This window comes from Echiichthys vipera (assembly GCF_963691815.1).
Source record: "Echiichthys vipera genome assembly, chromosome: 12".
Lineage (NCBI taxonomy): Eukaryota > Metazoa > Chordata > Actinopteri > Perciformes > Trachinidae > Echiichthys > Echiichthys vipera.
In genome coordinates, this window is record NC_139837.1 from 26,672,619 (window position 1) to 26,680,856 (window position 8,238).

General features: G+C 41.5%; 1 long non-coding RNA gene across 2 annotated transcripts; it reads right to left on the minus strand.

Annotated features, from left to right (window-relative positions):
* Positions 1 to 1,165: 1,165 nt before the first annotated feature.
* LOC310954767 lies at positions 1,166 to 2,135 on the minus strand. 2 transcript variants are annotated; one of them, XR_014593425.1, is made up of 3 exons: positions 2,061 to 2,135; positions 1,572 to 1,668; positions 1,166 to 1,295 (listed from the first exon to the last, which is right to left on the minus strand). It is a non-coding gene; the product is annotated as an uncharacterized lncRNA (long non-coding RNA). The 2 variants fall into 2 exon arrangements; XR_014593426.1 differs by having other exon boundaries at positions 1,572 to 1,609; positions 2,061 to 2,129.
* Positions 2,136 to 8,238: the final 6,103 nt, after the last annotated feature.

Here is an 8,238-nt window from a genome sequence, read left to right on the forward strand (position 1 = left end):
GGGCTTTCCCTCAGGTATAAATGTTCAAAGTTTCTTGATGCTCACTGTCTTTCTTCATTCCGAACCGCTCGCATGTCGATTGACCTTTTCTTTGCAAAGAAAATAAAACTTTGTCGGCCAGCAAGAATTCGTTATTTCATTCTTCACCAAGAGCAGAAAATTTCCACGACAGTTCCCTCAGCCCATGCCCCCAGCCGCCCGTCAAGTACTGATTCGACAGGGGGATCGAGTGAAAAGAGCGGCAGACCGCAAGAGACGTCCTGCCCCTACCTATCAGCCCTGCCAGAAGGTTTGGTTGTCGGCCAAGGACTTACGGCTAATGGTCCCCTCCAAGAAGCTGCCCCTTCCCAGTCACCAGACTTGTCGGACCTGCAGCGATTCGACTTCGCCTGCCCCGGTCTCTTCACGTACATCCCACCTTTCACGTCAGCCAGGTGAAACCAGCAAAGGAGAGCTCCGTGGTACTGACAGCGGCACCCCCTCCTCTCCCGGAGGTGATCAACAGGGCCCAGTATTTCAAACGTGATCTGACAGGATTATCCTGGTCGGATTGGATTAAATCTAGATCTGATCTGAAAACTGGGTATTTCAACACAGATCAGGAGAATCCTGATCCTGAAGATCAGGGTTTCAGCTCTGGTAATCCAATCCTCCCCTGAATCCAGATAAAAGGCTGATTTGGGTATTTCAAAAGTTAAGTCAGATATCTGGATCAACTTGATACCAAAATTTCAGGATCATTTGAATCCCACCTCAGAGGTGGATTTGACTTGGATTGACAAACTCTCAGCGCATACTTCTCCTAGATATTGTTACTCAAGATGTTTGTTACACTTAAGTGTTAGTGTTGTACTTCTAACAAGTAATTTAAGTAATATCAAAAAATGTAAAGCATAGTAAAATTTTTGACCACACTGTAAAACTGCTGTAAATAAAATTACAATTATTTCTCAAATTCTAGTTCACCAAACATTGTAACTTGCATGTACCAAAACAGAGAAAGACAAAGGAATGCAGGGTCCAAACAAAGTTTTATTCCAACAAAAAATAATGTGACCACTAAGGACCATGCTATTTCAAATGTCAAGCTGTTTCTCTAACAGCTTGATTGTTAATTCTGTCTCTTTTTGCTGAAGCAGTGTCAGCTTAATTTGCCGTTTGGCCAGTTCAGTCTGTTTGACTGCCCTTTCGGTCTCCATTTTGAGGAGCCTCTCATAGGCTTCCTCATCCCCGGCATGCCTCTTCCGTCGCCGTCGCTCTGGCGCTGGCGCTGGCTCTGGCTCTCGCCCCCGTGCCTGATGTGGTAGATAGATAAGTTTATTGGTCACATGCAAAGCTAAAACCAAGGTTTAAAAACAGTGTAGTGAAATGCAAAAAAAAACAAGCTCTCACCAATGTTGGAGAGGAATTAGGAAGAAGAAATGTTTCTAATTGTGTCACTGACCAATACCATGAAAGTAATGCCATTACAAATTTAAGCAGTTTCAAGCACTTTATTCAAACTCCAATTACTTGAAAGTCTTAAATGTATCAATACAATTAAAGCATTTTCAAGGATTTCCAGCACTCACCCTGTTGTAGCTGAGTGGTCCATGGCTGTGAGTGGACTCTGAAGGTAGAAGGTGTATGAGTATCTTAATCCACAATCCCAAATTGTGTTTATGTAGCCTACACAAAAACATGATATCATCACCAGCATTAGGCTACTGTAGCATTCTGAACCTTCTGAACAAACCTTGTAGTTAATACTCAAACTGTGTTGCGTTGTGTTTTCTAAGCACTGAGCAGGTCTGTACACAATGCAGCCTGCTTATACTGTAAATCTGCCGTGTTGCAAATGACGTGACGCTAATGATAGCCGCTAATGATAGCCCGCTAGCTGCTTAACACACAAGTCAATGGAGCCGCGTTAGCTCCCGTTAGCACGGCCGCGTCTCAATTAGAGATCGCCACGGCCTGCTTTTAATAAGGTGAGAATTCAAATAGTTGGCTTGCATGATGTGTTGGTTGCCGTTCGTATGGTATTAAAACCGCTACACAATAGACGACGGTTAACTTACACTTTTGACGTGAAAGTCGGCTCTCTGCTACTCCTTTCATGAAGTAGTCCACCATGTTTCAGATCCCGGAGGCGGAGACTTGAGATTGGGAAATCCGTATCCGGCCAGGTAGGGATCACGGTGATCCACCCTGCCTGTGTTTTGAAATACTCAGATAAAGTCAGCAGGATCACCGTGATCCATGACTGAGAAAAGGAGGATTTCATTATCCGGATTATTCTGATCCAGATTACAAATTTTGAAATACTGGGCCCTGGGGACCAGTTTACAAGGTCAAGCAGTTACTGGCGGTGAGGCCGGGGCAGACAGTTTCTGGTGGACTGGGAAGGATGAACTCCCTGGGCCGTCAGGTGTCGGCCCTAGAGGGAGGGGTACTGTCACGCCGCGGTGAGGTTTATCCTGTCTTTGGGGTTTTTGTCTTGTGAATTTCCTGTTTTATTTTGAAAGATGACTCTCCTTTCGTGCCAGGTGACTTGCTCTTCATCTTGTGTCACCGGTCTGACGTCATTCCCTGATTCCCAATTGTTTCCACCTGTGGCTCCACTTCCCTCATGTGTATAAAGTCCGTGTCTCTCCCCCTGTTCCGTGCCAGATTATTTCGTACCCTGTGTCGAATGTATCCAGCGTTTGGTTCCACAGTCTTGTTCATGCTTTTGAGTTCTTTGTTTCATCGTTCAGGTCTTTGTATTCCTTGTTTTGATCCAAGTAAGTTTTCCTTTTTTGAATTCTCTTGTGATTTTGTTTTTTCCTCCTGGTTGGAGCGTCTTTATTTAATTAATTATTTTGTTTATTCCTCCCGTACGGAGCGTTCTTATTTTGAGATTTATTTGTTAACTTTGCCCTTTGTTTTTTCCTCCTGTGCGGAGCATTTTCATTTGGTACTTTGGCTTATTAGTGACGACTTTGGTTTTGTTCCTCCTGTGCGCAGTGATTTTTTGTTTGTGGCTTTTTCCCTGTGCCACGTCCCTGTCGTCAAGTTAATAAATTCAGTGTTGATCCGCAAACCTCCGCATCTGAGTCCTCTTTCCTGTCTGGGTCTGACATAAAGACTGTAGCTCCAGGCTGTCTCTACTGTAGTTTCACCGTCTACTGTAGCTCCAGACTGTCTCTACTGTAGTTTCACTGTCTCTACTGTAGTTTCACTGGCCCTCATTTATCAATCTTGCGTGAAAACGGGCGCAGATCTGAGCGCATAATTGGTCGTACAACAAGACACACGTGTGATTTATGAAACATTCATATCTGACCAATCTCAGCATACGAATGGGCCTTGATAAATGTGGCGGCTGAATTCGATAGTCATTAACATGTTCCACCCTTAAATTTTCCTGGTTCGGAGGCCTCGCCCACTGAGGTCAAACATGGAGAAAAGAAACACTGGTACGAAAAGAAACTTTTCCGACACAGAGATCGGCATCCTGACATCCGAGATGGAGCAAAATAAAGATGTGCTTTTTGGCAGTCTTAAGAGCGGAATAAAAGGGGCCCATAAAAACATTGTATGGAAAAGAATAACGGAGGCAGTCAACAGCGTTGCCGTAGAGGGACGGACACGGGCTGAGGTTTGAATACAATTCTCAATAACTTAACCTATGCCTAATGACTTAAATGAATGTTTAAATCCGCAGCCTAAAGGCCTAAAAGCTGCGCTTAAGCGCAGCATCAAGAAGACTGGAGGAGGCCAACCAGACTCCAGCCTGACCCTGAGGGGGACAGAGGAAAAAATTGCCTCATTGATTGGGTCCGAGTCTATCTCTGGCATAAGTGGTGGAGGTGACACAGACGCACTCGCGTCAGACCCAGAGCAGAATGGTAACTAACAACCCCCTTTTGCACGCATTGGAAAAATCTAACTCCGACTGTACACCATTTTTTACAAATAATTAGCCTTACACATGTTACATGGGTGACATTTTTATTGTCCTTTGAAGAATTAAAAATCAATGTGTGAAGTATAGTAATCATGTGTTAGCATGTGTATTAGTAATGATTAATAAGAAGTGTGATAATCAATGATTCAATTAATAATCATATGTTAGCGTGTGTATTAGTAATGATTAATAAGAATGTGATAAGTGTGATTATTAGGTATGATCATTTAAAGTGTGATAGTGATTATAGTATATAGTGATTATATAGTTCAAGCTCAAACTTTTCTGTTCCCAGCATAGCACATAAACTTTTGATTCAATCTTTTTCTGCTTTCTCCAAAAGCACAGGAACAGTAAGTCGGTCAAGGTCACAAAGACAATGAACTAGCCATGTTGCAAATATGCACCTGGCAAAGTTAGTTGAGATTAGGGAAATTGCTGTACGTGTTGTGCTTTTCTTCACAGAAAGAAGAAGACTCCTGCTATACAGAGCCTACTCCTACGCACAGGGAGGAAGATGGAGGCTGGAGCAACTGCTACTTCTGAAATACACATATGCACGCACAAGCAGACACATAACCACGCCTTTGTAACAAGTTTATATGCTGGAGTAGTTAGAATAGATATCAGAACTTCTTGCCTCTGATCACGGGTACTGTGTGCTCACAGTTACTCTAGATAGAGAATAGAACATTTCTCCAGACGTCTGTAGAATCCGATGTCCTTCTGCTAATAAATGCCTGCTGGCGCACTAAACTACCAACGACTCTGCTGACTCCAGGCAGCCTCCTGTAGAATTTGAATTACGCAATATATAACTCTGTTAGGTCCTTTTGATTGGTGTAAAATTCCTACAGAGAAACTTGGTGACCCCGGACGTGATTCTAACAAGGAGGAGCGGGTAAAAGGAGCTGCAGAGGTTGGACCGGTGACCACGCGGAGTCACTGGGAACCTCCTGGGGCCGACTGAACTTCTCCACAAGGGCCCATCACTGACAAAAGGTAAGCAGTCACCTATTCTTCTTAAGAAGTGAAGACTGTGATTCGGCCTTAAAATCTAAATTGGTGGAGAATGTCAGTATGTTTCCTAGAGGTTAATTTGATCCAAATTTAGCCGGGGGACTGACGATTGAAAAAAGGCCTGTTAAACTGATTTGGAATCAGTATAAGTAAAAGGTAAAGGAGTGTTGGGATCATAAATCCCGACAGGTCCTAGGAGCATAAACGGTGCTCAGTAAGACGTTCAGGGAACGCAGAAAGGCCGGAGGCTGTAGAGACCCTCGAATATACATTAGGCATTAAGGACCAAAAGCGCCACAGGGGGATAGCCCCTAGGTGAGCCTAGAAAGCCACCATAGGTCTGGGACCTAAAGGTTCTGGGAACCAAAGAAAAAAAAATTGTAGGTCTGGGACCTAAAGGTTCTGGGAACCAAAGTGTAAGAAATACTTAAAAGTTGTGTTTGTTTGTGGGATTGTTGTATGGGAGGTTTCGAGGATAATAGAGAACACAAACAGATAAAAGTGCGAGTAGGTTTCTGTGGTGGTGGATACACCCAGTCTGTAGCCGCTGATGGTGAAACACTGTCAGTAGAAGCTTGTTGCAGACATCACAGAAAAGCCTGACGATTAAACTCACCACTGGTCTTCTCTTATCTGGGGGTACATAAATAACGGGGCTGTGACACTCGGCTTTTGGTCATTAAAACTAGTGATTAACATCGTCTCACTCCGCTCTATCACGGTAGAGTAGAAGCTTGAGTGAGGGGAGGATCACTGGGGACTAGATCCACTGACCGGATAACGAGTGTGTGTGAATAAAGAATAAATAAATACCTGTGAATAGTACTTTAACAGCTGAAATAACTATGACAGGCCCTGTAGAGTCCCGGCTGATTGATGGTCGGACTCTTTAACTGATGGTTCACAAGTGTTTATTTTTGGGCAAAATAGATGATACCGTTGCTCCATTAAATCTTTTATCACCTTAAAGACTCTGAACACAACGTGAACAATAAGAGTAAAAGCTATGGAATGAAACAAAAATAATATTTTATAAATAAATAAATAATACCATCTATATAATATCATGTTCAAAAATATCAAAATAGTGTTTTTAACCTTTTACAGAAAATGAATTGTCATTTACAATCATGAAATATACTTTAAACCTATTTTATCTTAATTACAAACTCAGAATAGAGTGCAATAAACAAACATATTTAACTTAAAAAATGATATTATAACAGTTATTATATCAGTTTGCAGCTTTAACTTCCAAAGATTGTTTATGCACACAAAAATAATGCTGTATTTATTAAAAACTAGCAAGCAGTGTAATGAAATAATTGTCTCCTTCAGAGAGACAGATGCTCTGAATCGCTCCAAAACAGCGTTACTGATTAAATTAAAAGCTTAAAATAGACTTGTATAAAACGATGCAAAGCAACACAAGGACATCCCGTTTTGATAACGCATTAAGCACCACATGAGACAAAATGATGACAAACCTTGTGCCTTTATCAGCCAGGTGCTAAACAAACTTGTCGGTTTACATTTCCTTAAGTTTTGCACTTTTGATAGACCTGTTTGCAATACACTTAACTTTCTGTAAAGTTGTTCTTTTTTTTCCGTTTCCGGTTACACTATCAAAATAAAAGCACAAGCCTAAAAACAGGAAGTAACGGTAAAAATAAACAAATTGTAAGAGATTTCTCATGAAAATGCAACTGCACATTTTGGGAATATGATGTGCTATAAAAAAGGTGATTTACAGGCCGAGGATTAGGTTGGGATGAATACTGGCAGCGAGTAGCAGGACGGGTGAAGCGAGCCAGAGAATATGGTAAAATATGTATGTATATGTATGTAATATATGGTTCAGTTAGAGGAGGAGTTAGAGGAGGACAGAGCACGTGAAGAAGTAGTGGGAAATAGAAATAATGGTCTGAGTAGGTTGTGGCATAAGAGAAAGAAGGAGGAGAAGGAATAGGAGAAGAGGGAGAAGCGAAGAGCAGATTTGCATATGGCCGGACTGGCAGCTGAGAGTGTAGAGACAGCTGAGAAATAGGGCAGAAGAGAAGGAGGCAGAAACAGTACCTCCACCCTATCCACACCCACCCCCGTCAGCATCAGCCCCTTCAGCAAGTAGAATTTATCCAGATTTGTCTTTACAGTTACCTACGATTGAGGCAGAAGGAAGTATGAAGGTAAGAATGAGAAGAAACGCAGATTATGAGGATACGAAAAAGAGGGAAGAAAGACTATAGTATAATAACAGGTGATTCTGAGAGGGTGAGACTTCAGACAGAAGAGGAGAGACAGTGGGAGGAGGAGAGACAGCGTCAGAGAGGAGCGCGATGTGAGGAAGAGAGATTGCATGAGAGGGCACAACAGAAAGGAGGGGCTTTCGGAGAGACAGTATGAGAAAAAAAGTATGAAAGGGAACATGGGAAGTCAGGAATACTAGGAGAAGAGTTAGAGGGAGAAATAGAGGGAGCAGCAACACACACGACAGCGACACAAAGCAGGAAAACCCAAACCTGAGACTGACTTAACTGACTCAGACCACTCTGACTATGACTGTAGAAGCCAGAAAAGCGACAAACACGGGAGAAAGAGAGAGGGATTTAAAAACAAACACGTAAAATCAGTATGATGAGTTCAGGCTCAGAGGGGGAGGAAGAGGAGATACTATGGTCAGAATGGGGAAGTGAAGGAACAGGAATTAAGACTAGGGACAGGACCACCGATATACAAACCATTTAGTTTAGCAGACAAGGAACACATGAATGCACAACTACCACCACTTAGTGACGAAGCTGGAATATGGTTACAGAAATTAGCTGGTCTAACCGTAGGCACAGAGCTCACCATGAATGAATGAATGAATGAATTTAAATTTTTGGTTCTACATCAGATGTTAAATAAAATGACATAATGTTTTGACAATTTCAACCAAAGAAAGGAACTTGCTTTTATTAGCCCACCCTAACATCACAGTTCTAACTGTTTAAACACAAGATATTTTATGATTAAACATATATTTGATTAAAAGTATATTTACTCATACCTGAATAAATGAAATCATTTACTTACTTTATATACATTTAAACATATTATACATATAAACATACACACACATACTCACAAAGCAAAAATCAAAATCTGCAAAATCAAAATTCATATTTGCTTGAATAAGGTTTACTTTTTTATGTATTAAAATGAATAACATTTCCCTTTTCTTATTCATTTATTTATTTTTCTCTTTTCCAATTATAACATTTATACATATGCATTAATTGCAAATA